The following is a 22084-nucleotide window of genomic DNA, read 5'->3' as shown; positions in this document are numbered from 1 at the left end:
AAATAAAGAACTATAGAATAGGGACAGATTTTCAAAGGTATTTAGGTACCTGAAAGTGCAAATAGACACCTACTGGAAATTTCATACATGCCTAATTATCATTGAAATTACTCTTTAGTTAGTGAACTTTTCCATTATGAAAATAGAATGGGGTATATATCAAATCCTTATTCACACTGTCATCAAAAGCTAATTCTCCAATTCCTCCTGCTGCAAAAAGATGTACACCTTCATGGGCTATATCTACACTGTATGTTTATTTCAAAATAAGCCCGTTATTTTGAAATAATTTCCGACTTCTGTAATCCTCATTTCACGAAAAGTAAGGGAAGTCGAAAGAAGAGTGCTCTTCCTTCAACTTCCTGCTGTGTAGACAGTGCCAAAAGTCAAGTTAAGGTATACTTGGACTTCAGCTATGCAATTAATGTAGCTAAAATTGTGTATCTTAACTCGACTTTAGCCTGTAGTGTAGACGTATCCACGGTTAGTTGTCTTCTACAGTAGTAATTCTACAGAAGCAATTTTCCTACAAAAGAGAATAAAAAAGGTGGAGGGAAATAAAAATCAAAATGTTTCCGAAGGGCAAACTCAGCAATAGGAAAGATACTGCATACAACAGAAACCATTCCTTGATTCTGCCAGAATGTTGCAACATTTATTAACAGCCTTCAAAGAATCACCAAATGGGTTCAATTTGTTTATGCAATATAGCTGTACTTGTGTCAGTCCCAGGATATTAAACAGGCAAGGTGGGTGAGGTAATTTATCAACTTCTGTTGTTCATACTTTTGTTACCTCCCCATTCTTGTCTCTAATTTTTTAATTATTCCATTCATATTCTGTCAACTAGTGTAATTAACTGCATTCTGCTATGCAGCAATTTTTTTTGTCAATTAAATCTTCCTAGAGCTAAGATCTGTGTCTTCACATAATTATTCTGAAATATGGACAAGAATATTAACATCCACAAGATACTGTACAATTATTATTTTCTGAACAGTAGGAAAACATTAGAAAATGGGAGGAATTGGTTGAGAATTTTAAAGTGGAAGGCAGCTTTGGTGAAAGTGATCATGAAATTATAGAGTTCTAAGGAATGGCAGAAGGGAGAACAGCAAAATAAAGACAATGGATTTCAAGAAGAAAGACTTTAATAAACTCAAGGAGCTAGATAAGATTCCATGAGAAGCAAGACTAAGAGGAAAAACCATTGAACACAGTTGGCAGTTTTTTCAAAGGGACATTATTAAGGGTGCAAGAGCACACCATTCTACTCTGTAGAAAAGATAGAATGAATGAATAGAGACCACTCTGACTTAACCAGGAGACACTGAATGATCTAAAAACCAAGAAAGAGTCCTATAAAAAGTGAAAACTAGGTTAAATTACAAAGGATGAAAGTAACCAAACACCACAAGTACGTAGGGGCAAAATTAGAAAGGTAAAAGCACAAAAGGAGATCAATCTAGCCAGAAGCATAAAAGGTAACAAGAAAACATTCTACAACTATATTAGAAGCAAGAGGAAGACCAAGGACAGGATAGGCCCATTGTTCAATGACGAGGGAAATACAATACCAGAAAAGATAGAATTGGCAGAGGTGCTTACCCATTTCTTTGTGCTGGTTTTTATCAAGAGAGTTTGTGGCAATTAGATACCTCACATAGTGAATGCTAGTGAAAAATCAGGTAGGTTCATAAGTTAAAATAGGAAAACAACAAGTTAAAATTACTTAGAAGAGTTAGATGTCTTCAAGTCACCAGGGCCTGACAAAATGCATCCTAGAACACTCAAGGAGCTGACTGAGGAAGTATCTGAGCCATTAGCCATCATCTTTGAAAAGTCACAGAAGACAGGAGAGATTCCAGAAGACTGGAAAAGAGAAAATACAGTGCCCATGACTATAAGGACAATGCAGGTTACTACATACCAGTCAGGTTAGCTTCTGTGCCAGGAAAGGTAATGGAAAAAATACCGAAGGAATATATTTGCAAATATCTGGTAGATACTAAGTTGTTAAGTAACAGTGAGCATTGATTTATCAAGAACAAATGTCAAACCTACCTAAAGGTTTGCTATCCTATCAAACAAAGCTTTGTGAATAAGGGGGAAGCAGTAGACATGGTATATCTAACACTTCAGTAAAGCATTTGATATAGTCTTGTATAACCTTCTTATCAATAACCTAGGAAAAAACGACGAAGATAGGGTTAGTAGGCCCTGGTCCACACTAGAGAGTTATTTTGAAGAACGTCCACCCCTTATTTTGAAATAATAAGCATAGCGTCCACACTACCAAGCCTGTTTTGAAATAACAGGCTGGTTATTTCGAAATCTGTACTCCTGCTTTTCTGGGGGAATAATCTTATTTAAAAATAGTGGGTTTTTTTTAAATAATTTCCGAGCATAGACATGCCCTCGGTAGTTGCAAAAGTGGTTGGATAACCATTCTCAGAAAGTAATTATCAATGGTTCACAGTCATGCTGGAAGAACATAACAAGTGGGGTTCCACAGGGATCAGTTTTGGGACCAGCTCTATTCAATATTGTCATCAAAGATTTAGATAATGGCATATAAAGAGTATGCTTGTAAAGTCTGCAGGTGATACCAAGCTGGGAAGGATTGCAAGTGCTTTGGATCATAATTTAAAATAATCTCTACAAACTGGAGAAAGGGTCTGAGGTAAATAGGAATAAGTTCAATAAGGACAAATGCAAAGTACTTCACCAATAGGGTTGCCAGGTGTCCGGTATTGACCTGGACAGTCTGGTATTTTCGCCTCCTGTTCGGTAAAAAAAATTCAGAAAATACCGGATACCTAAAGTGTCCATTATTTTCTGATTATTTTTCCCCAGCCAGAAGGCGAAAATACCGGACACCTGGCAACCCTAGTGCCCAGGCCCAGCCCCCAGTTTCCCCCTCCCTTCCAGGCTCCAACACCCCCAGCTTCCCAGCCCCATGCTTACCTGGTTCTGCAGGGAAGCTAAGTTCTGGCTTGAACAAGAACACAAAATGGCCACCGGCAAAAAGCCTAAAGACCAAGAGGAAGCAATGCCTTCCCTGGGTCTTAGTGCTCCACCTCTCCCCTGTTTATATCCCTATTCTAAGTCTGCACTCATTCTGAAAGGGGCAATGCTGTTTTAATACTTAAGTAATATGTATTTTTTTTGCTTAATAAGCCTCGGAGTCCTTTTTCTTTTGCTCAACATCTTTGGGTCTCCCCCCCCCCCCACAGAACTTTTTCCCCGGTGCTTTTTTTTTTTGGGCGGGGGGGGGGGGGGGGAGAAGAGAGAAGTGTTCGGTATTTTTGGTACAACCATCTGGCAACCCTATTCACCAAGGGAGGAACAAGCAGTTTCATACAGTTAAAATGGGAAGTAATGTTTAGGAAGCAATACTGCAGAAAGGGATGTAGAGGGCATAGTGGATCACAAGCTGAATGAGAGTCAACACTGAATGTTGCAAAAAACCAAACATTCTGGGATGCATTAACCAGAATGTTGTGAGCAAGACATGAGAAGTCATTCTTCCCCTCTATTCCACACTGATTAGGCCTCAACTGGAGTGATGTGTCCAGTTCCGGAAAAATGTGGAGAAATTGGAGAAGGTCCAGGTAAGAGCAGCAAAAAATGTTTGCAAGTCTTGAAAACATGACCTATCAGGGAAGACTGAAAGAACTGGACTTGTTCAGTTTGGAAAAGAGAAGACTGAGAGTGGACATGATAGCAGCTTCCAAGTACCTGAAAGGGTGTTGGAAGGAGGAGGATGAAATAATATTCTCCTTAATCTCTGATGGTAGGACAAGAAGCAAGGGGCTTAAATTACAGTAAGGGAGGTTTAGGTTGACATTAGGGTGGTTAAGCATTAGAATAAATTACCTAGGGAGGTTGTGGAATCTCCACCATTGGAGATATTTAAGAGCAGGTTAGACAGGCATCTCTTAGGGATGATCTAGATGGTGCTTGGTCCTGGCATGAGGGCAGGGGACTGGACTTGATGACCTCTCATGGTCCCTTGTAGTTCTAGTATTCTGTGATTTTATGATTCTTAATAAACTTGAGAATTTTAAGCAAATGTATTGATTAGACAGAGAATTCAGTACAGGATTTAAGATTTAGGTAAGAAAATACGTATCCATATACAAGTTCAAGTGGATTTCCTCCTGCCTACAACATTTGATATAGCAGTGAAATATATTTTCCTACACAGACAATATTATTTCTGCTTGCTGGTAAGACAATGTTCTTCAAGCCTGACATTTTGCAAGCAAACACATGAATACTTTTAAGTGTAAGTAATTTAATTCCATTCTTCCATAAATCATGCAAAACTGGTGTTCTAAATCAAAGAAAACAACCAGAATGAAAAGCATGTCATTTTGATGTTTAATTTACTGGAAAAGACATGAAAGTATTTTGTTGTAGAGTTAGTTCATTTTTTATATTTTAACAATTGAGCACTTCCCCCTGATAATGTGATGTAAAATGAACATGAGCTAAATACCTCAAATCTACTGATTTTTAATTTTAATTGGGTTTGAAACCTTTACTTAAAATTGAAAGAACATATTCTCTAATGTGACAGGGAACTTCTTTTATAACAATTAGGTTCCTGGTAAGCAAGACTGCTACTAATGACTGACGACTGAGGATCTTCAGTCATAGTTCTTTCATCAGTCAGTTTTCTGGAATGAACTGAATAAAGAAAAAGTGCGCTGTCAGAATGTTTTTCACAGTGCCCAGAGATAATGGTAAATTTATCATACCTGCACTTATTCTGCCAGTTCCTTCTGTTTGAAGCCAAGACTATAGCATATAGCAACAAGTGGAGAGAAAGAGAATGGAGATGTACTATATTTTCATCCATTACAAGCCACAAATGACAAAAACTCCGAAGTATAATTCCCATATCAAAATATGTTCTGGCCTAAAAAATTCGAGGAGTACATAGGAAGATGTAGCAATGATTCATATATAGAACACATATGGCAAAGTTTAGAAATTCACTAGAGAGATGTACACATCAGAACATGCTGACAGGTATTCTCAAAGCCCAGATACCAGAATAGGACTAATCTGGGAAGAACAAATAGGTTTCTTGTTCAGTTTAGATTTCTTATCAGACTCTTTAAACAGTGTGGACTAATCCCTGTGGAACTGGATAGAATACTCCAAAACTCTTAGGAAGGAAAAATAATTCAAATTAAAACATGTCCTCTTGCACTGGTGCTTGACAGCACAGATGGCATCACTTTCTCATAAAATGAGTTGTAACTTCAGTTTTACTATAGAGATTATTCAGGGCAGGTCTTCTATTGAAGGCCATGCAGAGTTATTGCTAACTGTTTCCACTACAAACAAGAGCAGCCAGATCACTCATCAAGGAAATCCTGTTAGTATTTGCAAAATTATGGCACAGAATCTGCTGTAAATCATAACACATTTATCTTGCTAGAAAAGCATTACGGGTGCAATATAGAATAATTAGTTTAACTGTCGTTCTTGTTGGTGCCGCTCTGAGACAGTAAGGAATCTGTCCTTTGAACCTTGTATCCAAAAGCAATTCTTGTCACTTGCACTAAGGATAAATTTCCTTTTATTTTTCAGGAGTATTAGTATTACCAGTCAGTTTAACTTCTGTGTCAGAAAAGGTAATGGAAAAAATAATCAAGGAATTCATTTGCAAACAAGAATAGAGTATTAGTATGAGAAGCAACTAGCACCTGTTACTTTTGAAGCTTTCTAACCACTAAGGTCAAAGACTATCGTATCTGAGGTACAATTCTTTGATCTTTTTACAAAAATCTGCTTCTTCCTACAGCAATCACTGACTCCTCAGTTCCGGCATATATTTCAGGGAAGCCTCGTTTTTCTCTCTCAGAATAATGTCTTCCCCCCTTGAAAGAAAGAGGCAATTCTTAGCAAGAATTTGGTCAAAACAAAACTAATCCTCATATTCCACACTAGCTGCTAGGCTTTCTTAATGCACTAATCTACACATGTAATAAAAATGTCTATGCAAGAAAATGGGCAATGACAATACCATCATTTTCAGAAACAGCCCTGATTTTTAAAGGTGTGACATGGAACCTTATTTTTTATGTTACTATTCCAAGTGGTACCTTCTATCTTCAATCACTTGTATGTAACTATGGGAACATAGATTTCCTATACTCGGATACCACCCTTCACGCGCCTTTGAATAATGGCCAATGGTAGACAGGCTGGGGACAATCATTATAGACCTTAGTTTCCCTAAAAGTAGAAGGGCACACCCAGACCCACTTTTTTCCTCTCTAAAAGGGTCATTGACCAGGGAGCAAATATAGTTTCCTTCAGCTACATACTTTGCACAGTAAACCACACATACAAATTCCTTCTGAATTCCAGTAGCAACATTGCTGTGTCTGATATTTGATCAATTGTAGAGATAAGCCTGAGCCTGAATTGCAAGCCTGAAACCCCTCTATAAACTTTGAAATAGCCCAGCAAAGAACTTCACTAATCAAGAAAGAATCCTGGGATATGCAGGAATATCCCTTGCTCCTCAAGGAAAATAAAACAGGGAAGCTCCTGAAGTACAAAGGGAAGGGAAACTTCCTTTTGTTACATTCCAAACATTTCTAGAGGTCCATACTGAATAAATATCTGAAAATAACGAAGATCCCCAAATGAGCAACGTATCCACATTCAAGACAGCATATAAATACATGCTTGAGTGATTTCCTGTATCAGGACCTAAAACTACATACAAATACTGTAGCATCCAAATAGAATTAATTCTTCAGACAAACTAGCTTAAAAATAATGGACATAAATGAGATATTATAAATATTAGCTGGCCTACATGTATCGCTGTGAAGGACTGTATGGTGTATGCTACACACTGTGTTTGTAAGGTAAGCCTCTATAGTCCAGACTGAAAAGGGTTAAACTGAAGCAGGTACTGTATAGTTTGCAGAGTTACTCATGAGAAGAGATGTTAATTAGCCAAACCAATGTAGCTTTAAAAAAAACAAAAACAAATCCTATTGCCCCAAAAATATCACAGCAAAACAAATCCCTCTCATAAAACCAAGTGAAACTGTTGACAAAGTCTAACCTGTGTTTCCTCTACAGATACACTCTCCCTTCATGCTTTCCATAAAATGTACTCCTTCCTCCTTCAACCTTCCATGAAAAACACAAACCAAAACAAAACCCACCAATTCCCACAAACAACTTTATATTGTAAACCCTTATTTAACTTGTGATCTGTTTGGATCAGACCCTGTTTTTTTTCTTTTGAACATAAAGCACCAAAAATACATTCATGTATATTTGTATAAATAAAATACAGATTTCTCAGATGTTGGGTTTATGTTTCTCTGAATTTTTCCTTTTTCCTTTTCATTTTAGTTGTCTGAGTTAAACTACATGCTCCTTGGGACAAATGTCCTGGAAAGTGGCATATAAATAAAAGTCTACAATTTTTTTATTATCATCAATGTCATGGATAATCATGGATCTTTGCAAATTTTAAACACACTGCATAAAAGGAAACTATCAAAATTAGTGCACCAAGCTCAAAATGTAATTAACTAACCTGCTACAAGTGCTTTAGAAAGTGCAGACTTACTATTTTAGAAACTTTATCTGTGTCCATCTGTAAGCCCATTTGTTCAAGAATTCCTAAACAGTAAGAGTTAGAACCACCAAATTTGGTATGCAGCTTTCTCTTATCAGAACTAGAAGAATGGTCAGGGTTTGGCTGTGCCAAGACAGTTAGATATGCCTGTAATGTGACTGTTTCTCATAAAATGAAAAGGGAGGAGGTCTGGTAGGAAGGACGGTTACACTGTAGGAGGACTCCAGCAGGGGCAGCAAGGGGCCAGACATGAGAACCAGGAAAGCGACAACTCCATTGGTCTAGCAGGGAGCAGGGATGGAGAAAGGGACAACTGTCTACTATATATCTGAGTTTGTCTGTCTGTCAAACTCAAACACTTTCCCCCAGACAGTGTTTCGAGTCACTTCTTGGTGGTTTCTTACAATACCCCTTGTCACCTACAAACATATTTCATACAAAATCATTTAACTGGACATCACCAGATTTTTTTTAGTTTGTGTTTTGTTTCTCTCCAAAGTAAAGTGAAAGCAAATTCAAGGGTACTGGCTGAGAATACAAAATTGACTCGTGCCATTCTCAGCACAGGTTTTGATCAGAGTGCTGATCAAGTGCTCCTTTTTTGTTGCTTAAAGCGTAAACTAGGCTTACAGCATTAAATGTCATGTCAAAATTCAGCAAATGATTTCTCCTTGTGCCCAAAATAGGAAGTTCCACTAGCTTTTAGTCATTTTATTCGACAGCTACAATAAACTTGCCATTTGAGAAAGACACTTTTGTTGATCATTGCACACAGAGCCGGTATTACTTTATGCCAATTATTTCAACCTACTTTTAAAAGCCTCACGATAAAGCCTTTCACATCAAAGGAATGGAATGACAACAGTCTTTACCTAAGGCAGTGTCAACAGGAAGATGTAGCCTGAAGGGCTGAAGTCTTAAACGGGGTAAATTGAAATGTCAGAAGTATAAATGCTGCTGTAATAACAAATGAAAGTATGTCAAGAAAAACAAGTCTCCTTTTGCTCTGCTGAAGCTGGTACTATACAGGCATCAAGTGAAGGTTACTTTCATTTCAATTTGGCAGCCTGGATTATGACAAATTTTCATGATTTTAAATTATTCAGGTCACCTTCACACAATATTAGTCTCATTTACCACTGAACCACTAAACAACATATGTGCACAACTATAGGCCAACTGTGTTAGAGAACAATTAATCACAGCCTTTGTTTTAGTGGTGGTTCTTGTGGTCCATTATAAAACATATGGAGAATATTTTGCAATCCTAGTTTTGGTTTCCCATATTAAAAATTGGAACATGTGAATGTTTTTCATAAACTACTACCAGCGCAATTTAATGAAACAAGAACTGCTATTGCAGATCTTGGCACATATCCTGAATGTACACCTTTCATCTTTCAGAAGTCCTAGCACCTGGATGTTTATTTGTCCTGTGCCAGATCCAAGGTAGCTGGAAGCCAGATATCTGCCTTATGTTAATTATAACGCTACAGCAACATTATGCTACACACTAACGTTGCATTAACCAGTGAACCTGTTATTTCAAGAAAGAACCACTTACAAAACAGAAGACATGCTAGAAATTCAAAACAAGAACACACATGATGCACCTTGGTGAATTTAATAAAAAGTCTAGTTTCTCCACAGTGATTTGTGAGATGAGACATACAGCAGAACCCTGTTTATCCGATCCTCCATTATCTGACCCCTCATAGGCCCAGACAAAGCGATCTTTTCTGTGGCCACTAGATGGGGCTGCAGCATTGTATTTTCCCATTCTCTAGTTTAGGCAGATTTTTGTTGATCTGATCTTTCCCCAGTCCCAAGTTAGATTGAGGCTCTGTTGTACTATGTTTTGTTCTATAACAGTGTTTACCTTACAAAATTAATAAACATGTGTGTCCCCAGGGGGGACAGGGTCTTGGGTTTGTCAGCAGATGGATAATGGGCTGAAGAGTTTTTCATCTTTGGGTTGTCAGTTCAAATCCAACCTGAACTGGAAGTGACTGAAGTCTTTACTATGATGATGATTATGAGGATTCAGAAGTCTGTGTAAAATGAGCAAGTAACCAGGTAATCAATCACATGTCCCTATCCCAAAAACAACATCAAATGCTACACTTGTTTGCTGTCTCAGTTGAGGTGTCAAGACTGAATGGGCAAGAATATGAGCTAAAAACAATAAGGGTAATGCAAGGAAATGTGGCAATGCTTGTACATTTCCTATTTTAGGAAACAGAGATTTCCATCTAAAGAGCTACTGGTCTTGTGCATTTCACAAAAAATACTTCAGTGAGTTCACCATGTAATCAAGGTTATCTTATTGCTTGCTCACCCTTCAAAACCTGTATAATTATTTGGCTGATACAAACATTTCCTTCCTCATAATCAGTCCTTCTTGATTTTATCATGAAAAAAGCATTTTTTAAAAGTTTCTAAGTTAAAAAATGAATCATATTCATATTCCAAACCCTGCTGCAAAACAACAAAATCTTACGTAACAGTTAAAATACTTAAACAACAAATAGTCTAGTAGCACTTTAAAGACAAAACATGCAGATGGTATCATGAGCTTTCATGGGCACAACCCACTCCTTCAAATGAAGAAGTGGGTTGTGCCCATGAAAGCTCATGTGTTGTGCTATGTAATGTGGAAAAATAGTAACTATGCAGAAGCATACATCTCAAAACTATAACCACTTAACACCCAAGTTCAGCAAAAGAAATTTTTAAAACACATGGGAATAATCTGACAGGACAACCAGGTCTCCCAGTCTATTTTAGATTTCCGTCACGTGTATTGAATTTGGTTGTCATGTTTTAATCTGTTTCCATGGGTTCATATGGAATCCCAGATGCAGTCAGATTAAAAAATGCTCACGGTCCTGTAAATTAATAGCATCAGACAGAAATTCGCCTCCACAATGAACTACAACATAAATAAGATAGGGGAGAAACAGACTGGGAATCAGTGGCATAGCCGTGATAGCTGAACACATATGAGGAAATGATGTGGCAAGTATCAAGATACTCGAGTGAAGGGCAGATGACAGAGCCCCTGAGGACATCAAGAGATGAGACAAGAGGAAATGAGAAGCCATTTAAGAGAGATGCTGAGGAGTGGCCAGGACAGTAGAAAAATCAAGAGGGCATGTCAGGGAAATCAAGTTTACAGAGAAAACAGAGAAGATAGCTCTTCCCTGCCAAAGGACGAGAACAGAAAAGTTTTTTTAATTTAGCTAAGAGAAGGTCAGCAGTAACCTTGGGTGAAGATTGTTTATGAAGGCAACAGACAGTGAGTGTAAACCAGATTAGATGGGAATCAAAGAGAGAGATGGAGGAGAGGAAGTCAAGGCAATTAGAGCATGATCTAGGATTTGAGACACAAGGAGGGAAGGGAGATGGAACATTAACTGAAGAGCATTCAACAGCAGGACTTGGGTAAAGTCAGAGAAGAAAGGGAAATCAGAGCAGAAAAGGTTACATATAAAAAATGGAGGCAAATAGATGGAACAAAAGAATGAAAGAAGGCAAGAAATAATGGGGGGTATACAGGCAGTCCCCGAGTTACGCGGATCCGACATATGTCGGATCCACAGTTACGAACGGGGCCATTCCTCTCCCTGGTCTCCAGCAGACCAGGGAGAGGAAGCAAAGCTGCAGAACACGTGGGCAGCGGACAGGGCTGTCCGCTGCCCATGCGCTCCGAGGCTTGGCTCTGCTTTGCCCCCCCCCCCCCCGGTCTGCAGACCAGGGGGACGGGGGGGGGGGGGGGCAAAGCAGAGCCAAGCCGCGGAGCGCCCAGCCAGCTGACAGCCCAGACGCGTCTGGGCTGTCAGCTGGCCGGGCGTTCCGCGGCTTGGCTCTGCTTTGCCCCGTCCCCCGTCCCCCCGGTCTGCAGACCGGGGGGGGGGGGCAAAGCAGAGCCAAGCAGAGCCAAGCCGCGGAGCGCGCGGTCAGCTAGCAGCACGCTCCGCGGCCTGGCTCTGCTTTGCCCCCCCCCCCTCCCCCTGGTCTGCAGACCAGGGGGGCGGGGGGGCAAAGCAGAGCCAAGCCGCGGAGGACGCGGCCAGCTGACAGCCCAGACGCGTCTGGGCTGTCCGCTGCCCGCGTGTTCCGCCGCTTTGCTCCCCGTCCCCCTGGTCTGCAGACCAGGGGGACGGGGAGCAAAGCAGAGCAAAGCCACGGAGCCCGCGGGAAGCAGGACAGCCACGGCGCGTCTGGGCTGTCCCGCTGCCCCCGTGCTCCGTGGCTTTGCTCCGGACACCTGTGGTACAGCAGCTGGGGCGCTGCCAGTTGGTCCCGTAGCACCGCTCTGGGCGCTACTGGACCAACCGGGCAGCACCCCAGCTGTTCTGCCCCAGGCGTCCTGATTCAGCCACTGCTGGTCAGATTCAGCAGCGGCTGAATCAGGACGCCTGGGGCAGAGCAGCTTGGGTGCTGCTGGGTTGGTCCAGTAGCGCCGAGGAGCGGCGGCGCTACTGGACCAACCCAGCAGCACCCCAGCTGCTCTGCCCCAGGCGTCCCCAAGTCAGCCGCTGCTGAAACTGACCAGTGGCTGACTACAGGAAGCCCCTGCCCCGGGCTTCCTGGAATCAGCCGCTGATCAGTTTCAGCAGCAGCTGACTTGGGGATGCCTGGGGTTCTTAAGTTGAATATGTATGTAAGTCAGAACTCGCGTCCAGATTCAGCCGCTGTTGAAACTGATCAGTTTCAGCAGCGGCTGAATCTGGACGCCAGTTCCGACTTACATACAGATTCAACTTAAGAACAAACCTACAGTCCCTATCTTGTACGTAACCCGGGGACTGCCTGTATTGAAAGGTTAAGAGCAAAAATTAAAAAAACAGTCTGCAGAGTCAGAAAAGGAGAAATAAGAAGAGGGTACAAATGGAGGAAGAGGGGAGAGAGGTTGGATGCCAGTGGGATCTTGACTTAGACAAAGATGGTACAATGGTAGACAGGTAAACAAGAAAGTATTGGAAATAAGAATTAGAAAGAGAACTGGAGATAAAGAGGAGCTAAAGGGGATCAACAACATAAGAACTGGTCAGAGAGAAGTAAAGCTGTTAAAAAGCAAGAGGGCAGAATTGAAAAACAAGAGTTAACTTCTTGTTGAGTATGTCAGGAAATCAGGAGGACCACCGCAAAAGAGTGGGATAGAAGAAGTGAGTGTAGAAAAAGAGAAATGGGATGTGGTGCCTGTGCAAGTCATATTCCATTAGCTGATAGTCTTACTCGATGCTATAAGACTGCATTAATTCACAGTATTGGTGCACAGAGCAGAAGAAAGAAAAAAGGAGAAATAAGCTGAACTTTGATAGCTGAGCCATTCTAATGATAAATAAATAAATAAAACAGTAATAATGGAAGAGTAGTTTAAAACTATTTTTATAAAAATACATCCAACTATTTATTGAAACTCATTTCTGCAAGATGATTTACAAATGCACAGCCATATGTATGGGTTTTGTTTACTTGTTTTGCTCGTCTGTGTGTCTACACATCTATTCATTGAAAGCAAGGAATGAACCTTTCCCATCTAGAGAACCATGATTGAATTAAAATGGCTGCCTCCGCTGAGACACAAGCAGCCTTTTCATAAGCTGACCACAACGAAAGCTAAGAACGTATGTCTCCATCTTGCCAATCACTGCACTCCACAGCTCCTGTACAGAAATTGCCTTTAGAGAATTAGACAAACTCTACAATGACTGCACTGGGAAATAAAAGGGTCTGAAGTATGGCTTAGTGCCAGGGTGTCCAACCAGTTCTGAAGCAGTAGCCACTATAGCAGCTACTGCTACAGTGAACTAGCCAGTCAACTGGCTAAATAGCCACATGTGGCTAGTGGTTAAGTGTGTTGGACACCACAGATCTAGTGCTTAAGGGTAATATGAATGACAGCCTGCAATAGAACCCAGATCTTCTGTTAAAGATATGATGTGTGGCCTTGAGAAAGTTACTTAACATGTCCAGGCCTCTTTTCCCCTGTTTGTAAATGCCACCTCTCTCATACGGTTATTGCAATGATCTGGGTATGGATGTTATACTAGCTCCACAACACCATGTATCATCTTTCTACTTCAATTTGTAGTCCTGCTCTAGTGACTGAAAGGTCAGTGTTCTGGATTGTTTTAATGATTTCAGTTCCAGTTACTTCTAACTTCCAAACACAGCTTGGAAGTTAAAATGGCTCTCCTTTTCTTATGTATCTTCTTCGGTAATAAAGGTTCTTCAAGCAAAATTGTGCCCTCACTGATACTGGTGCCACCCAACTCCATTTAATAGGTATAAATAAATTGAAATTAGGCAACAAATTATGTTCATAGTATAAAAACAGTAATAGTATCCTGCTCCCATTCCAGTAGCTGTGCTCTTGGCACTGCCATACCAATTAGCGAAAGTTAACATATACACCACTTTATGGATCTAAGCGCTTTGCAAGCATGATTTAGCTAATGGCTCTTCTGGGACAACTGAAATACAATGGCCCAATTTAATAGATAAGGAAACAGACACAAAAGTTAAGTGATATGCTCAAGGTCACAAAGTCAGTGCACAGCCAGTCCTAAACCTAGGTCTTCCAACTTGTATGATGCTCTAACCCAGTGATTCTCCACTTGCAGGCTGCTTGTAGCCCAATCAGCATACAGAAGCAGCCCATGTGACATCTTGAGGGTCTTACAGGTATATATATTGTACAGATGTGGCCCATATAACACAGGGGAGAGGTAGATATGTTGGAGAGTAGGCATAGGGTCCAGAGTGACTGAGACAAATTGGAGGATTGGGCCAAAAGAAATCTGATGAGTTTAAACATGGACAAGTGCAGAGTCCTGCACTTGGGAAGGAAGAATTCCAAGCACTGTTACAGGCTGGGGACCAATTGGATAAGTAGCAGTTCAGCAGAAAAAGACCTGGGAATTACAGTGGATGAGAAGCTGGATATGAGTTAACAGTGTGCCCTTGTAGCCAAGAAGGCTAATGGCATATTAGGTGCATTTGGAGGAGCATTTCCAGCAAATCTAGAGAAGAGATTATTCCCCTTTATTTGGCACTGGTAGGGCCAGACCTGGAGTATTGCATCCAGTTCTGGGCCTCCCACTATAGAAAGGATGTGGCTGCACTGGAGAGGGTCCAGCAGAGGGCACCCAAAATGATTAGGGGGCTGGAGCACATGACCTACAAGAAGAGACTGAGGGATCTGGGTTTGTTTAGTCCGTAGAAAAGAAGAGTGGGGGGGGGGGGGGGAGGGGGTTGAGAGCAGGCTTCAACTTCCTGAAGGGAGGTTCCAAAGAGGATGGAGAGAGGCTGTTCTTGTATGATGGATGGCAGAACAAGGAGCAATGGTCTCAAGTTCCCGGGGCAGAGGAGGGGGGGGAGAAGGTCTAGGTTATATACAAGAAAAAACTATTTCACTAGGAGGGTGGGGAAGCCCTGGAATGGGTTACCTAGGGAGGTGGTGGAATCTCCATCCCTAGAGGTTTTTAAGTTCCAGGATCGTTTTTAAATGTTGGGATGGTTTAGCTGGGGTTGGTCCTGCTTTGCAGTCAATGACTCAATGACCTCCTGAGGCAGTGGTCCCCAACACAGCACCCGCCGGGGCATTTGTGCGCGCCCGCCGACAACCTGGGCCAGCCCCGCTTACGGCGCAGAGGAGGCGCTGGCCCCAGGCACGCGACATGCACTGGCGCTGGGTGCGCGGCGCTCGGGTGGCCCCAGCCCCGGGGCACATGCAGGCGCTTGGGCGTGAGGCGCTCGAGCGGCGCCGGCCCCAGGCGTGCAGCTTGGGTGGTGGCGCCGGCCCCGGGACCAGGCACAAGGCGCTCGGGCGGCCTCGGCCCCGGGCACAAGGCGCTCGGGCGGCCCGAGCCCCGGCCATACGGCACATGCCAGCACCGGGTGCAAGGGCATCCCCGTCCCCTGGTGTGCCCCCTGTAACATGGTCCCCCGCCTTCTCATCAATATGCATGAGCAGTGACACTGAATATGTAATGACTGTCATGAATAGTTACATAGATGGTTCTAGTTTCTGCTGCACACGGCACGCATGTAGCTGCACATGTCACCATGTGCTGCTGCACACAGTACACTCACCCCAGACAGTTAGAAGCTGTTTATTCAGGCACCCAATCAGAAGCCCTTGTTTACCCAAACAAGGTCCAATGAGTTCAAAGCTACAGCTCATAAATATTCATGGAGAGAGCCTACTTAAGTTCTGGTTAACCTTTCCCGCTTGTTCGCTGTTCGCTTCTCTGCTTCCTCATTTCTGCAGCGTTCCACCGTTTCCCCTGTCCGCGTCTATAGGTAGCTAGGTTAGTTAGAGGTTCGTCATTGAGTCTGTCCGTTAGTGTAGTGCGTCGGTTCTACGCTAAAGCCGCTGGGGTATTATATCGTGACGGGAGGCGTTGTGTTAGTTTAGTTAGGGATTTTGTGTATCCAGTCTGGGTACAGGTGTAGCTCGTCTATCGCCGGTTCCAGCTGAAGAGCGGAATCAACCCGAAGGCCAGCGCCAGGCAACTTACCAGCAGTGAATCCTGCGTCCAGAAGCAGAAGGCACTGGAGGAGGACTTCACCACCTGCCTGCATTCCACTCATTCCCAGGGTCTACGAGGGACCACTTCTCTGTTCCTCACCAAGGGCTCGGAAGGAGCCTACGGCTTGAGGTCGAGAGCACCGCAGAGGGCATCGCTGCGAGGGATCGCCTCCTAGTCTCTCGCTAGAGGCTTTAATTAGCCAAAGGCTTGAGAGACAGGTGCATCACGTCCATCATCAACAGCTGGATAGTGTAATTGTCTGTGTAATCCTTGTGTTTGTGGGGTACTTTACTATCTTCCTACTTCTTGGGTTGGGATATTAAGAGTGTTCACCTATTTCCTTGTTGTACCTTTTAAATTTTTACAATATATGGTTTGGCCCCTTTAAATTGTGTAACGTTTTTATTTCTCTGCGGCAAGTTAACCAACAAACACCTATGATAGATGAGGGTTGGTTTTATCTGCAACTTCCACTGAGGTTTAATTAATAGTAATCAGATTGCAAATTTAGACTTAGAGATCCTCAGTGTAACACCCCAGACGCGCGGCCCCGCCCTCGGGCGCCCAGCACGTGAGTGGCCCCACCCCCCGGGCGCCCGGTGCATGAGTGGCCCCACCCCCAGGCGCCCGGGAGCCTCTAAAGGTTGGGGACCACTATCCTGAGGTCTCTTTCAGCCCTATGATTCTATATGCAGCCCACAAAGATAAACAGATTGAGACCCACTGCTCTGTTACAAAAACAGGACACACACATACTGTCCGGGAATGAGACACATTTGATGAAGTGATCTGCTCTGATACAAAACGTAAAGCAAATATCATAAATAAATTAGTTCAATGATGGGGGGGAGGGGCTAAACAGGTAAACTAGGCTGCTGCGCAGATACAAGATCATCCCAGGAACCTGGTGGATTAGCATGGATTTCGTCACCCAAATATGCTTCCCAGCCTACTCTGTGATGTCAAACCTGTTTGTAGGGGGTTTACTTTATTTATTTATTTTTTTAAACAGATAGGGTTGTTAACCCAAAGCCAACCCCTTTTACCTCAGGGAGAGGTGATCCAAATTTGTCTTGCCTCTACCCTTTGACCTGTCCAGTTTGGGTATTCCTTCCAGGAGCTGTAGTTCCCACTGGCATAGCTCTCCAGGTCACTGAGACACACAAGCCACCTCACCACAACAAGGAATGGACCATGCATTCAAGACTCTTCGTCCCATATGGAGTTCACAAATAATATCTGTGAAGATGAAACTCTTCAACATAAATGTGAAGAGTGCGCTTTTGTATGGATGCGAGACCTAGCATACTAAAAAGTCTTCAAATCACAAGCTACAGACATTCATAAACAGATGCCTGAGGTACATCCTTCACATCAAATGGCAAGACTTTGTCAAAAATGAGGAGCTTTGGAACTGAGGAGGACTAGAACCACTTGACGTTCAAATCAAGAGAAGAAAGTAGGGATGGCTAGGTCACACTCTCAGGTAACCATAATCCAGCATAGACCGTCAAGCTCTCACATGGAACCAAGGAAAATGCAAAAGAGGAAGACCATGAACAACATGGAGATGATCTACTGAGACTGAAGAACAAAAGCTGGGGTACTCCTGGAGTCAGCTAGAAGTTTTGTCTCAAGACAGAGGGAAGTGGAGGGGACTTGTAGATGACCTATGCTCCACTCGGAGTACAAGAGTTTAAGAAGATGACGACTTTGTGTGTGCACACAAGAGAGTCTGCATATCAGATAACAAATACATGTTAACAAGTAAGCAATGTGTTTTAATGCAGTCAAATGTATAGTCATACAACTAGGACATCCAAGGTGGTAAGCCATGCTTAAAGGATGCTGGGGATGGTATCTTGGAAAGTAGTGATTCTTAAAAAGACTTGGGGGAAGAAGGTTGGTGGATAAAGAGCTTCACATGATCTCTTAATACAATGCTGTGACCAAAGCCCTAATACAATCCTTGGATACATAAACTAGGGAATATGAAGAAAGAGTCATGAGGTTATACAATTGCTACAGTTGGCAGTGGTGCAATCACTATTTGAATACTAGTCCAGTGCTGGTAACCACAATGCAAGGGAGACATTGCAAAATTGGAGAGGATTCAGTGAAAAAAGCCAATAGAATGATTAAAGAACTGGAAAACACGTTTGAGTGAATGTCTCAGAGCTCAATTTGTTTATAACAAAGAAAAGGTTAAAAGGCGACTTTTTTCCCATCTGTAACTAATTAAGTGGGGGAGCAGAATTTGATAATAGACTGCTCTTCTATCTAGCAGACAACTGTATAACAAGATCCAATGACTGACATTGAAGCTAGACAAATTCAGACTAGAAATAAGGCATACATTTAACAACAGTGTAATTAACAACATTGTTATTAATTCTACCTCACTGGAAATTTTCAAATTAAGATTGGATGTTTTTCTGAAAGATGTGCTCTACTTCAAACTGGAAATAATTCAGAGAAATCCTATGGGCTATACAGGAGGATACCTGATCACAATGGTTCCTTCTGGCCTTATTACTATTATTAATACATGCTGTTGGATTAGGGTTGACAGAATAAAACCCTATTTTTTAGGGCTTTTAGGGTATATTTTTAGAACTGAAAATATACGTATGCATAAAACTACAAGTAACTGAGCAACAGCCTTGTTTATTAGATCTGACTACACTTGACAGGCTATTCTGTTTATTCCAACAACTAATCAGGTCAGGAAGTATAGATTATTAGATCCAACTATTCTTGAGAGACTCCATTATGCTTCTGGTACTGATAATCAGATCAGGAGCTGTAATCACAAAAACCTAAGCCAAAACAGACTCAAAATTAATGGATTTCTGTTCTGCTGAAATATGTTCTGGAGAAAAAGGAACAGACTATACAAACTTCATTATGCAAAAGAAAAAACCTGAAACTAATGCAAACCTTCTTCAGTCAAGAACCAAACAGAAAAAAATCAGCCAGGTATATACCATTACAGTCAACAAGAATTACTTTATTAAAGTGAGGATTTCAAGGTTCAGAAGGATTGGATTTGGACTAACAAATTGAGGGATCACTCCCACAAATGGATTCCTGATTAACATCCCTCTTGTCCTCAACATAGAGACACTGTTTTCTTTTTCTCATACACCAATGTCTGATAACCTATTAGATACAGTAATAATAAACTATAGTTGATAGTTGGCAAGTGGACAATAAGGTGTTTATCAGTCTGTGTAAGTATCTTTTTTTCCCGCCATGTTGTCCTCTTAAATGGGCTTAACGCAGCAGAGCTATTCTCATGGGAAGCATGATCAGAAACGCTATTAAATCATTTAGCATGTTTGGATATCACAGCTTCCTAAGCCAACAGGATTAATTCTTTTAAACTGTCTCTCTGCAAGCACTGGCTCCTGTGGAGCCACCAGTCCCCGTTCTCCTCCTCCTCCCCCCGCTGCTGGCAGACTTCCTGCCTCCCGCACGCCACTGAGAAAAGTGGCTGTGGGGACATTTGTCTATCAACAGCTGCAAGCCTGGGGGAAAGAGAGAGGCTTTGTGCATTGCCCCCACCCCCAGCACAATCCCATTGGCCAGTTTCCAGCCAATGGGAAGAACAGGCATCGTGTGAACTACTGCTCTTCCTCCCTCAGGCTCTTATTCACAGAGGCACATGACCCCTGTCATGGCTAGGTGGCGAGATGGGGAGGGAGCCTGCCTGAGAAATATGGTGGGCTGCTGGCTGGGGGTCACTCAGGTAAGTCTCCTGGCCAGAGCCTGCCTCTGGGATCCTAGACCCTGCCTCCCCCACAACTCTTCTTCCCTGCCACTTCCCCCCAATCTCACATAACCCAAAACCCTCTGTCTTCCCCACTGCAGCCATACTCACTCCTGGACCCTGCCCCAGGTCACAACCTTCTCCTGCCCTAAGTCACAACCCAAACCCCAGCACTCTCTCCTGCATTCCAGTCCCCCGCCCCAAGGTCACAACCGCCTCCTTTACTTAAACTCACCCCCCCAGGCTCTACACTTGCTCCTGCATCTCAATCTCTAACCTTAAGCTCCCTTCTGCACCCAACCTCCACCCCACACCCTGCATTTCTTCCCTAAATATCATAGAAGAGTTCTGCCCACCCCTGCCATAAGGTCTGGGCTAGTTGGCATTAAAGGGTTCCTAAGTCACAGGCACAATGAGCTTATGGTACCAACAAAGACAATGGTGCCACAACAGGCTGTTTTGGCAAAACCTGCAGTGCCCAACAGGAGGATGAGCCCCAATATGTTTGCCTTCAGGCATCTGCTCTTGGTTCTGACATTGAGCGTGGCACCGAGGCTGGAGCTGCAAAATGAGTCTCAGGTCTCTTTGCAAAGGATGCAAAGAAACTCCCAGGTGTTCTAAGATCAGACATGTAAAATCCTGTTTAATTAGTTAATCAATGAAACCTTACATTTAACTAGTTAACCGATTAAATTTGGGCAGGCGGGAGAGACGGGGACACACACTCGAGCTACGACTAGATTGGAGCGGCTTCCCCAGTGCGGGGCCAAAAGCAGCAGCCCCATGGGAAGCTGGCAGAGCTGTGTTGCTTCTGCATTGAGTGCTGCTTCCTTGCGGGGGTAGGCCTGGAGCAGCCTTCTGCCCATGGCAAGCCATGGGTTGGGGGCTGCTCCATGGATACTTGGATAACCATTACCAGTTAAGCATCAACCGTAAAGTGATGTTTACAAGGCAACTGATTACTCGTTAACATCCCTACTTAAGATGGCCTGATACAAGCTGAAGGAAGCCAAGTATGTCTGCCATCTTAACTATCTGCCCTTCCTCAACCAAGGAGTAAAGTTCCATAAATTGTGCATCAGGATGCTACATGAGTCTCTCCTGAGCACTTAATATGTTCACCTGCCTCTGGAAAGCAAAGTAGTCTGAAGCTCCTCTGGGGTTTTGTACCCAACACAGCCTAGATGATAACAAAAGGCAAGTGGCCCCATCTACTCCGATGATACTACAAATAATTAACTAAACTAGCAATAAGAGGATGGTCTAACTAGCTGGTGGACTTCAGAGTCTGTTTCACTCTCAGTGGCAGTAACAGAAAGGAATTAAGGTCATTAGGGAATGTGGGTTCTCTTATGATGATGGAACTGATGACATCATTCTAATATTGGCAGGCTACTCTGCCTCCAGGTCCTCAGTTCACTGCCAGAGGCACAACACCCCATAAATGCTAATGCTTGATGGCTGCCATTGTGACAACACACCAGCGATTGGCCTGGGACCTCCAGAGATAAAAACATGAACTGTTACGGGGCCAACAGACAAGACTCTGGAGTGGAAAACCTTATCCAGATAGGGCAGCTGCACAACATAAAGGTCAAATAAGCACAAAGCTATTTTTTTTTATTTTTTTTTACAAGAGGGTATGAGAAGGGACATTTCCAAAGCCTTAAAGTGAGAGGCTGAATAGGTTTCAGCTAACCTTATGATCAGAACATAGAAAAGGCTGCTATCAAATAAAAGAAACTTTTTGCAGCATACAGGCGAATAAGTCACTAGAAAAGAGTTGCTTAAGACAGGCCATTCAGGTTTGCAAAGCCTCTGCAGCACTTAAAATCCCTGTAATGTCTTTTAATAGCTACTGTATCACCTTCAAATAAGTCTGATAGCACTATAAAAACTAATTTGTCACCAGTAAATAAAACAGAACAAGCATATAACCCACTTGGCTATATAAAAAAAGTCCTTTATCCAAGCAAGGGAAATGCTTTATAATGCTTAGAATTCTATTGTGTCTCACTATGTTTCATCGGTATGCATAGGCACATACATTACTGCAAGTTGTAGCATTTTTACAATCAAAGTAAATTGGACAGATATTGTGAAGAGATTTTCAGACCTATTCTCTCTTTAGCTAGGCAGATG

At 42.6% G+C, this 22084-nt stretch overlaps 1 protein-coding gene across 5 annotated transcripts in view; it reads right to left on the bottom strand.

The window, feature by feature from the left end:
* MGAT5 (alpha-1,6-mannosylglycoprotein 6-beta-N-acetylglucosaminyltransferase) overlaps positions 1 to 22084 on the bottom strand; it is a 272734-nt gene that overhangs the window by 58422 nt on the left and 192228 nt on the right. The window lies entirely within an intron of this gene.

Source organism: Pelodiscus sinensis, chromosome 7, assembly GCF_049634645.1.
Source record: "Pelodiscus sinensis isolate JC-2024 chromosome 7, ASM4963464v1, whole genome shotgun sequence".
NCBI lineage: Eukaryota > Metazoa > Chordata > Testudines > Trionychidae > Pelodiscus > Pelodiscus sinensis.
This window is presented reverse-complemented; position numbering and strand designations above follow the sequence as displayed.